Below are 19,494 nucleotides of genomic sequence, written 5' to 3'. Positions count from 1 at the left end.
CTCAGCAAAGTGTTTGCTTGACCCATAGTAGGACTCCAAACACCCCTCCAGTTGTGTTAAGGGAAAACTCGGCGTTTTCATGAGACTGCAGAGTAACACAGACCTAAAACAAACCCCTTGTGCTGCGATAGCCTTTCTGTCATCGCCTGTGACCAACATTTTTTTTTATCAGAAAATAGTTAGAAATATACATTCTCAGCCCACAGTCCACACTAACTATTTCAGAGGTCCCATAGCTGAGACAGAAATGGTGAGATATTAGGAAAAAAACATGCATATACATATGTATGCATAGACACATACTTGTGTGTATTGTGTGTGTGTGTGTGAACGCGCATGCATGTGATGTTAAGCTAGAATAGATTCCATGAGTCTCTCTAGTATTACAATATCAGTTTCCCTACATGGCATGCTGGGTGATGAGGAAGGGACCTTATAGATAGAATACCTCGTAGTATCCTCATACAAGGCCCAAGTTCACAATCACCACAGACGGGTAGTTGTCCCTCATGTTTGGAAGCCATGCACTGGGGTAACGTTTCATCACCAGGAGAGTTATCTGTCAAAATACAAACGTGTCCTTGTCATATTCCACATGAGGCTTGTTTATCCAGCAATGCCATAGAAGCAAAGCTGAGCTGAGGGCTAGCCAGTGTGTGGGAGGGTACCATTGCCACTGTGCTGGTTTCAATCATCCCCCAGCCGGAGGACACAGTGACTCACTTACTCCTTCTCATTCTGACTTGCTGGAGGGCTGGGCATCTTCAAGAGAGGCCATGGTGTAGGAGAGATCCTATTGCACATGCTGTGACATTTTATTGAAAAGAAAGACAATTTTTTTTTTTTTTTTGAGAAATGGATTTTTGACTCCTCCCTTCAGGAACTGAGTTTTCAAAGGAAAACATTTCTCAGTCATCTTAGGCATAGCTACGTAGACCTGCTTAACTCAAAATAACACCCTCCGATGTTTTATTAATGGCATTTGAGGAGCCTGGCTGCTTATTTCAGCTTCTTTAATGTATAAGCAACCCTCTCTCCCTCTCTCCAAGCTGACATTTACATTCGACTCCAAGGTAAACAGCTAGCTTACAACATCCAGATGTAAATCAGGCTCCCCCTCCTCCCGTTACCCATTTCAGTGCACAAAAAGATACTCTGCTTTGGCAAGATCCTCATCAATATGCTTAAACTACAGTGCAAACAATCATCTAAACTGCTCTTGATATTTGGAACACATCTGACAATATATGTTCAGCTTAAAAAATAAATAAATAACGACAACAAAACGCAAAGACCGTAGGCTATCAGGGGAATGGCCTATGGGGATCTCCAGATGCCTCCAGACAGGCAGCAAGGGCACTGGCAAAACCAACCAGAACCAACTTCCACGGAGCTCTGGTAACAAACCAAAGGTTTGAGGCAAAGGGAAACTTTAATTTTCTCTCTCTCAAGCAAACCATTTGGATCTAAATAAGGGGAAGAACAATCAAGAGCTGGGGCTGTATCTTTTAGCTCAGTGGTAGAAATCTGCCTTAGAAACATGAGACCTATGTTCAATTCCTAGTACTAAAACCAAACAGAACAAAGGCAAGAAATCTCTGAGGGCTGGAGAGATAGTTCAGTGAGTAAAAATGCTTGCTATGCAAACAAGAGGACTTGAGTTCAATTCCTTAGCAACCATAGAAAAACCAAAACAAGGTCATACATGCTTGTAATCTCAGCACTACTGGGGATCCTGAAGACCGGAAGACCTCTGGGGCTTGCTGACTGTTGGTCTAGTGAGAGGACTCCCTGAAAGGCAGAAGGAAATAAGTGATAGATCAGGAAAACACACAAGCAGAGACAGGGGCTGGGAGGAGAGGGATAATGGGACCTTTGATTCAGTTTGATCCCATTCCTCTCTGTCTCACTGGCAGCCATGAAAGTCAGCTGCCTAGATACCGTAGAGACAGCAACAATAAGTCAATGCCATTTATCCTGACTAGTCTCATGTCAACTTGTCATAAGCTAGAGTTATCAGAGATGAGGGAACCTTATTGAGAAAATGCTTCCATAAGATCCATCTGGAAGGCAGTTTCTTAATTAGTGATTGATGGGGGAGGGCTCCATCCATTGTGGATGGGGCCATCCCTGGTCTTGTGGTCCTTGGTTCTTTAAATAAAGCAGAATGAGCAAATCATGGGGAGGAAGCCAGAAACAAGCACCCTGCATCTCTTCTGCATCAGCTCCTGCCTCCAGGATCCTGCCCTGTTTGAGTTTCCTGATGTCTTCAGTGATAAACAGCAAATAAACCCTTTTCTCCCCAACTTGCTGTCTGGTCATGTTGTTTCCTTGCAGCAACATAAACCCTAACTAAGACTCCTTCAGAGTGCTAGAAAACTAAAGGGCTTAAGGCAAGGAAAGAGGAAGCTGATACATGGCATGTCTACGTGGGGGTTTAAGAACCCGGCAGTTTGGGTCACTAAAAGAAATACTTGAGATAATGAACTTACAAAGAGGGGGAAAAAAGTGTTTTCATCAAGTCCGAATTCAGGCTGACATGGCTGTTTAGGGCCTGTTGGCACATCATGATGAGGTATGGCACCCCACAGGTTTGAAGAATTCTTGATGATTTATCTTATTTGTCAGTTTGACTGGAGCTGGAATCAATTAAAAGGTAAGCTGCTGGGAGGACCTATGAGGTATTTGCTTGGCCAGATTATCTGAAGTGGGAAGATCAACCCAAAGTGTGGTCAGCACCTTCTAGTGGCAACCCAGATGAGAGGAGCGGGAAGAAAGAAATACTTGGTTTTATCTGCTTGCCTTTGCCCTTCCTGGCAAGTTTGTCTATGTGTTGCTGGCTGTTGCTGTTGCTGTTGCTGTTGTGGTGGCTGCTGCTGATGCTGTTGCTGTTGTGGTGGCTGCTGCTGCATGATTTCACTGATATCAAAAGCCAGCTTCTTTTGGCTTCCAATGTGAGCTGAATACGGCTAACTGGTGTGGTTAGCTCCACACTCTGATCTTCAGGCAGGCTTTATTTGTTATAGCACAAACAAAATCTCACCACAGAAAACCAGCGGCTCTCAAGGAATAGATTCCTTCAGGCCTTCGGCACGAGGACCGGGACTGTTGAGCCATTCAGCTTTCTATTGCACAATTGGATTCTCAGGCTCGCTGGTGTGAGGCAGCCATTGTTGAGCTACTCTGATCCTATTGTGTGAGCCAGTCTAAGAAATCTCCTTTAGTATGTGTTCATGATACCTGCTCTGTTCTTCTAGAATCGCTAACTAATAGAGCTTTCTGCTAGTCCTGACCTCTGAAACCCTCGACCCCCACCATCCCCAATAGCATCACCCTAGGAGCCATGCATTTGATAGATGGATATTTAGGGATGGTCAACCTTAAAAACATAGCAGATTGTTAATGGGAAGCTAGAAAGACATGTGGGAAGATCCTAAGGTCTCACCTCCAATCCTTCTCAAGTAGAAAAAAGTGAAGGCTAAGATAAAATTGTCAGATGGCTGACTGGGTGTTGAGGATATTCCCCAAAACATACATTGAGTCTTGTTTTTATTTTAAGGTGTGTGAAGTAACTGTGGCATGATTAGTAAAACCCTGAGACTGATATTGGGGTTCAACCTGAAGGTCAGAAAAGCAAGATAGCCAGTCACTGGCTCTTACCTCTACCTCAGTCCAAAATGGCGATCTTGCCTCCAGAAATCCTCAGAATGAGATTGTGTCTGAGAGCTGTCTCCTCTCATCTTATATTCCTCTCTAGGGCTGGGTTTAAAAGCGTGCACCACTACCACCCATTTTCTATGGCAAACTAGTGTGGCTGCTGGGATTAAGGGTGTGTGTCACCACTGCCTGGTCTGTAAGACTGAGCAGGGCAGCTGTTTTACTCTCTGATCTTCAGGCAAACTTCATTTATTAAATTACAAATGACATATCACTACAGGAAATAGTCCTAGGATTTGAACAGAGAACTTCAAATGTGCTAGGCAAAGAGTCTGGGAGTCTTAGTGATCCTTAGCATCAAAAGATACATCTTTTTAACGGTTTAAGCAACCGCCAATCTAACCAAGCTGAAAGTCCAGTAGCCACACCTGAAGGGGAAGACAGATGCTAAGCAATTAGCTCAGAGAGGTCACTCAACAGGCTGAAGACAACAAACCCCAAGGAGTGGGAGAATGCAGGATGGCTGCACTCTGCTTGAGGGCTCCAGGTTTCAACCACAAAAGTTATATGATGTGCCAAGAAATGAGAGTATCACCCCCACACAGAGAAACAAAAGCAATTGGCAGAATCTCCCCATTGAAGCCCAGAGGAAAGGCCCCAAATCAGCTTAAAATTGTTTAAGTAAAGAAACAAATCAGGGTGAGGGCAGAAATCAATGTCTCAACAGGAATGTCTCCCTCCAAAAGTGTTAGGGGAAATATTTGCCTGCCTCTTCCAGTCGCTGGTGAGAGCATGCAGACCTGACTCGAGAGTGTGTGGTGTCAATCTCTTTCTCCATCTTTACATGCTTGCATGTCTGAATCTGAAACATCCTTCTGCCCCTTTGTAAATACAACTCTCATTGGATGTAGGGTCTACCAAAGATTCTTATAGCCAGGATCACCATTGCCATCTTCTCCTCCCTGCTCCTCACCTCCTCCTTCTTTTACAAAATGGGAATCCATTGGATGTAAGTAAGGTCCATCATATAATCTTACAGCCAGGATCATCATCACTATCACCATTTCTTCCTCCACCTCCAGCCCCTTCTTATTAAAAAAATGATATCAGGGATTGAATTATGCACCTTGAATTTGTTCTGTAGCCCAGATAGGTCTTGAGCTTGTGATCCTCCTACCTTAGCCTCCTGAGGTTAGACAACCAACGCTAGTTCAGTATAATCTCATTTGAGGGTCTTTAACTTAATCATATCTGGGAAAATCTTCTCTTAAAAGGTCACAGTCACAGGTTCTCTGATTTAAGACGAACTTTTTGGAGGCTGCTATTCGACCTAATAATTTAGCAATAGTCCCTAAATTGAGCTACAGATTCAATGCAGTCTACTACAAAAATCTCGCAGATGTAATTTCCCCCAGAAGTAGATAAGTTCATATGAACATGTGAACATGCAAGGATCTTAGTTGTCTAAAGATATCTTCAGGGGGGTTAAAGAAACAAGCTTGTAAAAAATCATATTCTGATCTCACAACTTAACGCAAAGCTACATTAATTAAGACTGTGTGGTATTGGGCAAAAAAGAAGAAAATTTAGAAATAAACTTACATAACATTATATATAGACATATATATGTCAATTTATATATATGTATATATATCATATGCAAAGAAATCAGTGGGAAAGAAATAAGGGGTTTTTAATCCTTCAACAATTGATGCTGGAACAACTAAGTATTAGTGTGTATAAAGTGATGTTACATTCTTTCTTTGCATGTGACCTGTCATGTCTAAACATAACTCAAAGTGGATCAAAGTGCATGGTCCACAACTTGAATGTTTTTAGGTAAACTCTTAGACAAATATTCACCCTCTTGGATTAGGCAATGCCTTCTTAGATATGATATCAGAAATGCAAACAAAAAAAATACATAAGTTGGATTTCAACAAAATGTAAAACTTTGGTGCTATTGGCTGGGCAGTGGTGGTACACACTTTTAATTCCAGCACTCGGGAGGCAGAGGCGGAAGGATCTCTGTGAGTCTGAGACCAGTTTGGACTACAGAGTTAATTCCAGGACAGGCCCCAAAGCTACAGAGAAACTCTTTCTTGAAAAAAAGAAAGAAAGAAAACTTTGGTGCTGTAAAAGACATCAAGAAACTGAAAGGACAAGTCAAAAACTAGGAGAAAATACTTTCACATCATGTGTCTGATAAGAGCTTTGTATACAGAATACATAATAAGCTTCTCCAACTCAATACTAGTATAAATCATCCAATTTAAAGTGCTTAGAGTAAATTATTTGAGTAATATTTCCCCAAAGAAGACACACAAATTACCAAAAAGGATGCTAAAAGATGTTTAACATTCTAATGACAGAAAATGCAGACCTTCACATCCCCACTAGCATGGCTACAGTTGCCATGGCAGACATCACTGTCACCAAAGAAGACATGCTGTAGGATTCCTTTAATAGGCATGTTACATTATGTAGAAGGAGAACCTTTGAAACTCTATATCCAGTTAGAATGAGACCGCAGTGGCTTAGGATGGGCTTGTACATGTCTGGGGTTTTTATGGGAGAGAGGAGGAAGGTTTTTTGAAATAAAGAGATACAGCTCTACAGTGAGAAATTCCTCCAACAATGGCTAAGCTTGGGGGTCATACAAACCTAAGCTAAGGAATGCCCAGGACACATAGCAGCCAACAGACTCTTGAAGGAAAGAAAGGACTCTTCCCTGGAGTCTTCAGAGAGGACTTGGTCCAGGTGGCTTCTTGGCTTTGCCCTTCTAGCTTCCAGGAAGCCAGAGTGTGCATTCCTGTGATGGTCCCAGGAGACCAATACAGGGTCTTTACTATATTTATCATTAATCCAGGAAATTCATCAGCGTTACTCTTCTTAAAATAGCCGACCTTTGTTCAACGAGTTTGAATTATCATCTTACACACTTTAGGGTATACAACACATAGTTATTTTTATACATCTGTACTTAGATTCTCTAGGAAGTAGATTCCAAGCCCTAGTTAATTCGGTACCAACCACTGAAGAGACTTCTGTTGTCTTTTCTTAAGATCTTAAGTAAGTTTAGGAGGCTTATTAGCAAGGTACAGGAATCTTCAACGCCAATCTAGTGTGCAGTTAGTTAAGGTGTCCTGCTGCTGCTTGGTCTCCAGTCATTGTACCACATAGATGGTCGTGGGTCACTGCCTTTACTGCAGGATGCTCCAGGGTTGCCAGGATGCTGGTTCACAGCTTCGCATCCCCATACACAGAAAAAAAAAATCTGTTGGCCCAGAGCTGCACCGAGACATGCAGAGACTGTGCGGATGCCTCAGGCCAATGTGCCTGGAAGTCCCTTTTAGTCATTTCCATTGTGCTCCCATGGCACACTGGGGACCGGACAACTTTCCATCCCACAGGGAAACAGATCCTTCCTTTGGGCCCTGAAGCTCTGGATTTACTCTGGAGGATGGTAAGCAGGCATGGACTTCTTTGTCTTGGAAACACAAAATAATTTTTTAAAAGATTTATTTATTCATATAATATACACATATATTTGTATGTGTATACACACACACATATATTAGTGTTCCAGTACAGATGGTTGTGAGCCATCATGTGGTTACTAGAAATTGAACTCTGGAAGAGTAGACAAGTACTCTTATCCACTGAGCCATCTCTCCTCTTGTAATAAGAGCGGCGGGGCTGCGTCCCCAGCACCCCGGCTGCCTGCTAGCTTATGCCCCGAAATAACAACACACAAACTGTATTCATTTAAACACTGCTTGGCCCATTTCTATCTAGCCTCTTCTCGGTTAACTCTTGCATCTGGACTAGCCCATTTCTAATAATTGTTTGTAGCACCCCAAGGTGCGCTTACCGGAAAGATTCTAGCCTACGTCCATCCTGGGTCGGGGCTGCCTGGGAGAGCAGAGCCTGGCGTCTCTGCTCCAGAGAGCAGAGCTGTCGAGTCTGAGCTCACTTCCTCTTCCTCCCAGCATCCTGTTCTGTTTACTCCTCCCACCTATGTTTTAACCTATCAGGAAACCAAGCAGTTTCTTTATTTAATTAACCAATGACCTTCCTCCATCACTCTCCAGTTCTAAAATACAAAGTTTTAATTCTCTGGGAATTTCTCTTTTTTCTTCTTTAAAAGGAAACCTTTTCGCCCCTCTGGGTGGTGAAGATTGCTTTTGACTAACCAATGTTCTTCTAAGTTTGACATTTTCTAAGCTCAGGATTTCTTTTCTCATGTATTATACTTTAAAAAAAAATAACCTTACATTTTGGAACTATTTTAGATTTACTGAGAAACTGCAGGCTGTGTAGAGAATTCCCAAGGCTCACTGAATTTCCCCATCATTTAATATCTTACATGGTACCTTGTTAACAGCTGATGAAGCAGTCCTGATGCAGCACCACTCATTCCAGTTTCCACCATCACGTCCCAAGGTCTTTCTCTGTCCAGGTCGATGTTAGGAGTCAGAGGCCATGGAGGCAACATGTCCCTTCCAGAGATCTCTTGTTCTATGCGTTTTCTAAACTTTCCCTTGCTGGTCTTCAGGAGAGCTCATTAGCACGTGGCTATAGAAGTCTTACAGAGTAATATTGGGAGTTGACTGGTACTTTTCCAATAATTAAATTAGGATCACGTCCCGGAGGGAGAAAGCCCATGGAGGCCAAATGCTGTTGTCATCCCACACATCGATGTGACTTGGTGTTGAGATGCTGATGCCAACACGGTGTCTGGAGTCATGTTAGATGTCTCCATTTCAAAGCCATTCCTATTTGTGCTCTTTTTCGACATTACACTCTATGGAAGGAAGATGGTGTGCACAGCCTGTACTTGAAGTTGGGAGGCTTTGCCTTAGCTTCACAGTGCAGAGCAGCCACATCTCATCTGAAATTCTTGTGCCTGAAAGATTTTACCATTAACCCCCACCTAACCATTCATGCATGTCAGTTTGAGCCCTCGGGGGTTTATTTTACATATTGTGTTGCAATCTAACCCTACTTTATTCTATTTTTTTTTTCAAATTCTTCTAACATGACCATGGATCTTTATCAGTTAGATTTTGTATCATTTTTTTTTCCCAGCCAGGCCTGTTGGCTCATCCATGTGGTCCTCAAACTTGGAAGGCTGAAGCAGAAGAATTATTGCGAGTGTGAGACTCTACTGGGATACAAAATTAATTAAATAGTAAGATTGTATCTCAGAATCCCTCCCCTAAAATCACTTGGAATCATTTAAAATATTTAAATGCAAAAGTCAGCACTGATTTAGATACATGTACATGCACTTACATACACACACACACACACACACACACACACACACATACACACAACTACTGACCAAGAAAGTGAACTCCTTCTCTCCCCTCCCCAGACCCCACCCTGTGGTTAAGCTGCTGTGGCCTCCCTCTTCTTCAGCGCTCAGGAGGTCACAGTGGCCTCCTCATGCTGCAGCTGGAACACATTTTGCCTGGTTCGTCTTGTGGGCACATCCTGCCCCATTCTTCAAATGCAAGAACACAGGCAGAGCTCACACTGGGCAGAGGTCCTTCCCTCCCACTGGCTCTTCCTAACCCGCCATGATGCTGTGTACACACCACTTGGGTAGGAGCTAGTTAACGAAGACAAAGACGTGGGTTGGCCAAAGCTGGAGTAAGCCCCTGCTGGGTTGCTTTCTGATGTCAGGGTGAAAGCAAAAAAAAAATGACTCAGAAGAGCCCAAGAGCATGCTGGGATCCTCTCCATGATACAGTGTGGGGAGGTTCTCTTTTTAGATTTCTACAGATGGATTTGACAAAGTTCTTTTTAAAATCCAAATAATCATCAGTTTCAACATCGTTGGATCTCACACTGTTCCCATGACAAGAGCTCACATAAAGCTCACACTGATCCTCAAAGCCTGTGAAGACAGAGTGGCTGCAACCCACACTGACAGCCCTATGCCAGGCACGGAGACAATCTTCTGTCATTGCAAACGTGGCCATGGCGCCACTCCAACTTCTCAGAACTGGGAGAACCGAGGTCAAAGGGAAGCAGCACCACAGGCTGCCCTGGAAAAACTGGATGCCTTTTGAACCAGGAAGAGTAAGAAATCAAAAGTTGTTCTGGCCATAGATGGGACAGTCTTGGAGAACATCTCCCTCAGGCTTTCGAGTCTTGTAGCGTGAATTCAAATTGGTCTTATTAATAAAAACCCGAATCCGATATTGAGGTAAATGCTGAAAGATCAGAGAGGTGAAGGAGCCAGTCTCTAGAGAGACCTTTTCCCTCTGCTGAATCCTCAGAATAAGGTGGGCAAGATCTTGTCTCTACAAATCCTCAGACTGAATGCCACGAGCTTCTGTGTCCTCCAGCCTTATAGTCCTCTCTCTGCCCAGCCACATCCCTTCCTGTCTCCATCTCCCTAGTGTTGGGATTAAAGGCATGTTACTCCCAAGTACTAGAATTAAACGTGTGAGCCATGACGACCTGGCTCTTTTTCTCTTTTAGACTGGATCACTCCCAAGTAGCCCAGGGTGGCCTTGAACTCACAGAGATTCATCTGCCTCTGCCTCCCAAAAGTGCTGAGATTAAAGGTGTGTACCACCACTGCTTGGCCTCTCTGGCTAACTAGTGGCTTAGTTCTGCACTCTGATCTTCAGGTGAGCTTTATTTGTTAGATCACAAACAAAATGTCACCACAGAGTCTGTCCATCAGTCATCTAGTATGTCAGCACTTTCTGCCAGCAAACCCTGTCTCCCTAGTGTCTTCCTTCAGGAGTTGTCTGTCTGGGGACAAAAGCCCCAGTCCTGGTGGAAATAGAAGTCACAGCTGTTGACTGTCACTCAGAGGACATTAGTCACCCCTGCAGCACTGTGACCATAGCATCTGACAAACACATCATGCAGGGAAGACTTACTTGGGTTTGTGGTTTCAAAGGTTTCAATCCACCAAGGCGGGAGCGTACATAGCAGTTGGCGGCAGTGGGAGCCATTCACAGTACAGAGGACTAGAAATCAGAGACTGTAACAGAATGGCCCGCTTCTGCCAGCCAAACCCCACCTCTAAGGATGCCACAACCTCCTCAAACGGGGCTACCACCAAGGGGACACATATTTCAAGCAAAAGCTTGGGTGGAAGGCATCAGATCTGAGCTGTAAGAGGAGGTTTTGCACTTAGTTTCTCGAATGACAATGTGTCTGTCATTCCTCCAAGGGCCCCTTGTTCTCTTAATCAAAAGATTGTTCCAGAAACACAAAGGCTAGTGTCAAGTGTGGTTGTTGCTACCATGCTGGCTTCCAAGTCCTCAGGGCTGGCAGATTAAGAAGACAAGTGCTGAGAGACAGGGGCCACAGGCCCGGCCTGCAGCCACACGGTGCCACTAAGATGAGCGTGTATGTGGTGTAGAGATGGGAGAGAAAGAGAAGCAGAGTGGTCCGTGTGCAGTGGAGGAGGCGGAGCTGGAGCTGTGAGGAACAAGCTGATGTGGGGGTGGGGGCAGCCCGTACTGCCATGGGCTGGGTCCATAGTCCATGTCTGGGTCCATGGTTCTACCACAACCAGGGTCTGTGTTGATGTCTGTGGTCCGTGTTATCACCAAAAAACCATGTTGATATCTGTGGGCAGTGCTGAGCTAGCTCTGCCCCTTGGTCACTGGGGAAGAGTTGGCCCCACTCCTCAGTGAATAGTGCAAGTATGGGCGTGGGCACCGAGGTGTCCCCGCCCCTCACTGGTCACCTTACTGAGCACTTAGGAGAGCTGCTGGCCCTGGTGGTGCGAAATAGCTAGCCCCAAATGGTGTGGGCACGGGAAAGCTGGCAGAACCCTAGCTACAGGGTCTCCATGACCTGGCCCAACAGCAGGATATTCAAGAGCAGTCTCAGCGAGAGTCCAGGATCGATGGTGTAGCCGAATTCACAGGCCTCGAACCAGACCAACGCCTCATTGCAATGAACATTTTCAAGCAGAGCTGTTTGGGCAGAAGGGTCTTCTGCATGACACACCGCAGCTCCCAGGGCCACTACGATGAGCGGATATGTGATGGGGAGGTGGAGAGAAGGAAGCGTGAGTTGGCACACACAGTGGCACTGGAGATGAGGCAACTGTGCTGGGGGTGAGAAAAGCGTATGGCCATAGTGGAGCAGGTCACTGCCCAGAGGGGTCAGTGAGATTTTTATTTGTTTAATTTCATTTTTAATTTTTAAAAATTCTCTTTTTTGGGGGGGGTAGATTTTAAGGGTAGAGGGCAGACATAGAAGGACTGGAAAATGGGTGGGATTAGGGTATATGACGTGAAATTCCAAAGAATCAATTTAAAATGTTAGGAAAAAAATATAGGTGCATATGCTAAACCGTACTTACATATCCACGACTTACATACTTACATATCCCTGTTCAACCATCTGGATAAGCAGCATGATGTAGACACCGAGATCCCACATCCTCTTTCCCAGAACCTGTGACGCTGGGACTTTGCACCGGTGGTTCAGTGAAGGATCGGGACCTGAGGGGAATCTTCCAGAATCATTGGGGTGGCTTCAGTGGAATCACACCGGTCCTTCTAAAATGAGAAAGACTCCGACGTGAATCATTTTATCCTCTGCCTCCCACTCCAAGAGTGACAGCCTGGGTCACAGTACCTGCCACCCATTTAGCCACTTTTACCTCTAGGACGTACTTAAAATAATGCCAGTTCTGGCAACTCTTACTTCATATGCTCACAGTACAGGTAGACTGTTCCACCACGTTCTCAGTTTCACATGGAGAGTCTCCTTTCTAAAGTCTTTATAAACTTTGCACGCATCGCAGCTCGCTCTATGCTGTAAAATGCTACAGGTTTTGACACAGCTCCAGTGTCATGTATCCCCCGTTACTATATCATGCAGAATGTCTCGCTGCTCTAAACATCCCCCGGGCTGCACTTATCTTTCCCTCTATCTCCAAGGCCCTAGAAGCCACTGATGGTTTTGTATTGTTTCTATGCCTTTTGTCTTTTTAATAATATAATGGATATGCCAGTCGCCTTTCTGTTACTGAAAGAAAAGTCACACTAAGCAATTTATAGAGAGGAACACTTCACTTTGTCTCAAGGTATGTAAGGTTTCACTCGGTGGCTGGATGGCCTTGCTGCCCATGGACCATGGGGAAGCACCACACTGTGGTAGAACACAGTTGGTGGACCAAAGCAATTCACATTGTGATGGGCAGGAAGCAGAAGAAGAAGACAGAGGCTCTGGAGTTCCCATACACATGTCTTCAACAACTAGAAGACATGTCACTAGGCCCTATCTCAGGAGGGACCACCTGTCCCTGAGAATCTGCAGGCAGTGAGTGGTGGCTGGGACCACCTGTCTTGAGGATCTGCAGGCAGTGAGTGGCTGCTGGGACCGCCTGTCCCCACAGATCTATAGGCAATGAGTGGTTGCTGAATAAGAAAGAGGTATTTTATCCAGAGGGGAAGCTGCTGGTAAGATGTCCATGCTCCGGTCAGCAAACTCAGTGGAGCATTTAACCAAAGATAGGAGAGGAGAGCGGTGACTGGCTGGGAAGGGAAGCAGGATCAGCATGAGTGAGAGAGAAGCCAGAGAGCGTAGTGGGAGTCAACATGGTGGAAATATGTTATGTACACACATGAGAATGTCGCAACGAAACTCATTATGCATAATTAATAAATACATAGTTTTTGAAAAGATAGAATTTCCCACCATATCCCAATAGTTCCAAGCTAGACACTACACCTTTAACAAATGGGAGACAGTTAACATGCTAACTAGAGGACGTGGTGCCCGCTTCTGTACACACCTAAAGTTGGAACCGGTCAGATGCAGGAACACCCATCACGCCATCCTTAAGGATAATTTTTCTGAGGGAAGTGTTGGCGTGTTGTTACAGTGGGAAATTGTGACCACATGGAGCACCGGCTGTCAGTCTTGTGCACATAAAGCTGTAAATGGTGTGCCACACAGGTGTGTGGACACGTTTGTGCTGCCGGATCCGCACTGGGAGCCTTTTCTTTTCTTGTTACTCACTTTTCGCTCTTTGTTTAGCCACTTGGAGAAAATCTGCATATGGTACAAGTTTCCTCAAACCCATTCCAAGTACTGTGTTTGTTTCCAACTTAAAAGCACACGCTACCCAGGGTTTATCCGGAGAAGAAACTGCCAAATTCTCTTCCAAGGAGGCTGCACCATGCTGTGTTCCCACCAGCAGTGAGTCAGACTCCCTGTTGCTCTGCCTCCTCGCCAGCATTTGCTATTGTCAGCTTTTGTTTTGGATTTTAGTCATTCTAATAGGCATGTAGTAAAGCCCCATTATAGTTTTGAATTTCAACTAATAACGTTGCCTACCTTTCAAGGTGACAATTACCAAGTGCGTATCTTCTTTGATGAAGTATCTGTTTTGGTATTTAGCCCACTCGAAATTATTAAATTGATTTATGTCTTGAATATGTTGGGTGCATCATGCCGTGGCGTGTCTACGGAGGCCAGAGGACCACTGTTGGGAGTTCTCTCTCTCTTTCTATGATGTGGGTCCCAGGGAGTGAACTCAGGCCTTCGGGCTTGGTGGCAAGAACTTTTATCCTTTGAGGCCTCTCCCTGGCCTTTAGTTCATTTTTAATGTGCATTGTTCTGGTTGTTTTTGGACAGCATACCTTGAAACTCAGAATCCAGAATTCTGACTCCTCTTTTGCCTCATCACTCCTTCCTCAAGGCCTTAGCCATAATTCAAATGCCCCCTAAAACCTTCTAAAGCTCACTCCATGACACACACATAATGGTGTCCAGAGGTGGGGATCTACAGGGAGGGATTGGGATTTAAAAATGTCATATAGTGAGGGGCAAGATGGAACTGGTGAGCTTATCAGAAGAGAGAATCCAGCTAGCACTGTCGCTGTTGGTCTTGCTGTATCTCCTCTACCATGTTGGGATGCAGCAAGAAGACCCTCATGGAGGCTGGCTTTTTGACATTGGCCATCCAGATAAAGACAACAGCACAGAAAGTCCTGGCTACAGCCTGGAGAGACCAAGAGCATCGTGAGGGGAACAGAGCATCTGGGTTAACATTTGACAGTGTCCCGCTTGCATTTGGATCCTCAGCCCCAAAGCATGTCTCCTGCTTCTTCCTCACGACTCCTCACCAGCTGTGGTTCCTTCACTGCTACCACCAATGGCTGATTTCTGCTTATGGCCCGAGCCCCAGCCAGCAGCTTAGCTACCTGATGCCCCCCATTCATCCTACAGTTTCATCAGCCCCTTCCATACAGCTAAGTTGCTTCTAGATGCATACCATTGAACTGGTAACCGTGATTACCCAATGATCCCTTCAGTGCCTTCTGGGCATCCCAAATTCAAGTTGGTGATGCCAAAACTAATCTGCATCTGCTCCAGTCATGATACATATACATATACATGTTATACATATATAATCAATAATATAATATATTTTATTTTATATATAAATATTTTATATATAATCAATAATATATATTATTGATTTTTATTGAGTGCTACATTTTTATCTGCTCCCCTCCCCTTCAACTCTCTCCCAAGGTCCCCATGCTCCCAATTTACTCAGGAGATCTGTCTTTTTCTACTTCCCATGCAGATTAGATCAAGTTATGTCTCTCTTAGTGTCCTCATTGTTGTCTAGGTTCTCTGAGATTGTGATTCTTAGGCAGGTTTTCTTTGCTTTATGTTTAAAAACAACCTATGAGTGAGTACATGTGATAACTGTCTTTCTGTGTCTGAGTTACCTCACTCAAAATGATGTTTTCTAGCTCCATCTAATATACTGCAAATTTCAAGAGGTTGTTATTTTTTCTGCTGTGTAGAACTCCATTGTATAAATGTGCCACATTTTCATTATCCACTCTTTGGTTGAGGGGCATTTAGGTTGTTTCCAGGTTCTGGCTATGACAAACAAAGCTACTGTTAACATAGTTGAGTATATGCCCTTGTGGCACGATTGAGCATCCTTTGGATATATAACCAAAAGTGGTATTCCTGGGTCTTGAGAAAGATTGTTTCCTAATTTTCTGAGAAATTGCCACACTGATATCCACAGGAGCTGTACCAGCTTGCACTCCCACCAGCAATGCAAGAGTGAGAGACAGAGACCCACGTTGGAGCACCGGACTGAAATCTCAAGGTCCAAATCAGGAGCAGAAGGAGAGAGAGCACGAGCAAGGAACTCAGGACCGTGAGGGGTGCACCCACACACTGAGACAATGGGGATGCTCTATTGGGAACTCAGCAAGGCCAGCTGGCCTGGGTCTGAAAAAGCCTAGGTTAAAACCGGTCTCGCTGAACATAGTGGACAATGAGGACTACTGAGACCTCAAGAACAATGACAATGGGTTTTTGATCATACTGCACCTATTGGCTTTGTAGGAGCCTAGGCAGTTTGGATGCTCACCTTACTAGACCTGGATGGAGGTGGGTGGTCCTTGGACTTCCCACAGGGCAGGGAACCCTGATTGCTCTTTGGGCTGACGAGGGAGGGGGACTTGATTGGGGGAGAGGGAGGGATAGGGGAGGCGGTGGTAGGGAAGAGACAGAAATCGTTAATAAATAATAAAAAAAAAAGAGTGTTCCTTTTCACCAAATCCTCTCCAGCATAAGTTGTTATCAGTGTTTTTGATCTTGGCCATTCTTACAGGTGAAAGATGGAATCTCAGAATTGTTTTGATTTGCATTTTTCTGATGACTAAGGATGTTGAGCATTTCCTTAAGTGTCTTTCATCCATTTTAGTTTCCTCTGTTGAGAGTTCTCTGTTTAAGTCTGTACTCCATTTTTTTATTGGATTTTTTTTTTTGATGACCAATTTCTTGAGTTCTTTGTAAATTTTGGAGATCAGACCTCTGTCTGATGTGGGATTGGTGAAGATCTTTTCCCATTCTGTAGGCTGTCATTTTGTCTTGTTGACCATGTGCTTTGCTTTACAGAAGCTTCTCAATTTCAGGAGGTCCCATTTATTAATTGTTTCTCTTAGTGTCCGTGCTACTGGGGTTATATTTAGGAAGTGGTCTCCCATGTCAATGCGTTCAAGTGTACTTCCCACTTTCTCTTCTATGAGGTTCAGTGTGGCTGGCTTTCTGTTGAGGTCTTTGATCCATTTGGACTTGTGTTTTGTGCATGGTGATAGATATGGGTCTATTTTCATTCTTCTACATGTTGATATCCAGTCATGCCAGCACCATGTGTTAAATATGCATTCTTTTTTCCATTTGATATTTTTTGCTTCTTTGTCAAAAATCATGTGTTTGAAGGTACGTGGATTAATATCCAGGTCTTTGATTCAGTTTCATTGGTCCCACTGTCTGTTCTTATGACAATAAAAAGGCTGTTTTCAGTACTGGAGCTCTGTAGTAGAGTCTGAAGTCAGGGATTGTGATGCCTCCAGAAGTTCTTTTGTTGTACAGGATTGTTTTGACTATCCTGGGTTTTTTGCTTTTCCATATGAAATTGAGTGCCATTTTGAGGTCTGTGAAAAATTTTCCTGGGATTATGATGGGCATTGCATTGCATCTGTAGAATGCTTTTGATAGGATTGCCATTTTTACTATGTTAATTCTGCCTACCAAAGAGCATGGGAGATCTTTCTACTTTCTAGTGTCTTCTTCAATTTCTTTCTTCAAAGATTTAAAGTTCTTGTCATACAAGTCTTCCACTTGCTTGGTTAGAGTTACTCTGAGATATTTTATGCTATTTGTGGCTATTGTGAAGGGTGTTGTTTCTCTGATTTCTTTCCCAGCCCTTTTATCATCTGTGTACAGGAGGGCTACTGATTTTTTTTTAAAAGTTAATCTTGTATCCTGCTACATTACTGAAAGTGTTTATGAGTTGTAGAAATTCCTTGGTAAAATTTTTGGATCGCTTATGTAAACTATCATATCATCATCAAATAGTGAGAGTTTGACTTCTTCTTTTCTGATGTGTATCCCCTTGATCTCCTTTTCTTGTCTTATTGATCCAGCTAGAACCTCAAGAACTATATTGAATAGATATGGAGAGAGTTGACAACCTTGTCTTGTTCCTGATTTCAGTAGGATCGCTGGGAATTTCTCTCCATTTAGTTTGATGTTGGCTGTTGGCTTGCTGTATATTGCCTTTATTATGTTTAGGTATGGTCCTTGTATCCCTGCTCTCTCCAAAATTTTTTATCATGAATTGTTGTTGTATATTATCGAAAGCTTTTTCAGCATATAATGAGATGATCATGTGGTTTTTATTTTTTAGTTTGTTTATATAGTGGATTACATTGACAGATTTTCATATGTTGAACAATCCTTGCATATCTGGAATGAATCTGACTTGGTCATGGTGGATGATGGTTATGATGTGTTCTTGGATTCGATTTGCCAGTATTTTATTTAGTATTTTTGCGTCAATGTTCATGAGTGAGATTGGTCTGTGGTTCTCTTTTTTAGTAATGTCTTTATGTTGTTTGGGTATCAGGGTAATTGTAGCCTCACAAAAAGAATTTGGTAATGTTTCTTCTATTTCTATTGTGTGGAATAACTTGAGGAGTATTGATATTAGTTCTTCTTTGAAAATCTTGTAGAATTTTGAGCTGAAACCATCTGGTCCTGGGCTTTTTTTTTTTTTTTTTTTTTTGGTGACTTTTGATGACTATTTCTTCAGCAGTTATAGGTCTGTTTAATTTGCTTATCTGGTCTTGATTTAATTTTGGCAAGTAATATTTATCCAGAAAGTTGTCCATTTCCTTTAAATTTTCCAATTTTGTGGTGTACAGGTTTTCAAAATATGACCTGATGATTCTCTGAATTTCCTCTGTGTCTGTTGTTATGTCCCCCTTTTTATTTCTGATTTTGTTAATTTAGATATTCTCTCTCTGCCTTTTGGTTAATTTGGATAAAGGTTTTTCTATTTTGTTGATTTTCTCGAAGAACCAACTCTTTGTCTCATTGATTCTTTGTACTGTTTTCTTTGTTTCTATTTTGTTGATTTTAGCTCTCAATTTGATTATTCCTTGCCATCCAGTTCTCCTGGGTGAGTTTGCTTCTTTTTGTTCCAAAGTTTTCTAATGTTCTGTTAATTCGCTAGTTTGGGATTTTTTTTTCCAGCTTCTTATGTAGGTATTTAGTACTATGAACTTTCCCCTTAACAGTGCTTTCATTGTGTCCCATATATGTTGTGTGGTCATTTTCATTGAATTTTGGAAGCCTTTTCTTCCTTTATTTCTTCCTTGACCCATTGATGATTCAGGTGAGCATTGTTTAATTTTCATGTGTGTGTGCTTTCTGGAATTACTATTGCTGTTGAATTCTAGTTTTAAGCCATGGTGATCTGATAAGATACATGGGGTTATTCCAGTTTGTTTGTTTTTTTTATCTGTTGAGGTTTGTTTTGTTACTGAGTATGTGGTCAATTTTTGAGAAGGTTGCATGAGGTGCTGAGAAGAAGGTATATTCTTTTATGTTTTGATGGAATATTCTATAGATGTCTGTTAAGTACATTTGAGTCATAACATCTGTTAGTTCCCTTATTTCTCTGTTAATTTTTTGTCTGACCTACCTGTCTAGTGTTAAGAGTGGAGTGTTAAAGTCTCCCACTATTAGTGTGTGGGGTTTAATGTAAGATTTAAGTTTTATAAATATTTCTTTTACATATGAGGGTGCCTTTGTATTTGGGGCATAGATGTTCAGTACTGAGATTTCCTCTTGATGGATTTTTCCTGTGACTAATATGAAATGTCCTTCTTTGTCTCTTTTGATATATTTTAGTTTGAAGTCTATCTTGTTAGGTATTAGGATAGCTACACCAGCTTGTTTCTTAGGTCCATTTGATTGAAAAAAATTTCCCAACCTTTTACTCTGAGGCGATGT

The sequence above is a fragment of the Alexandromys fortis genome, unplaced genomic scaffold (genome assembly GCF_014885135.2).
Source record: "Alexandromys fortis isolate MF-2015 unplaced genomic scaffold, M_Fortis_MF-2015_v1.1 scaffold_190, whole genome shotgun sequence".
NCBI classification, from domain to species: domain Eukaryota; kingdom Metazoa; phylum Chordata; class Mammalia; order Rodentia; family Cricetidae; genus Alexandromys; species Alexandromys fortis.
This window is presented reverse-complemented; position numbering follows the sequence as displayed.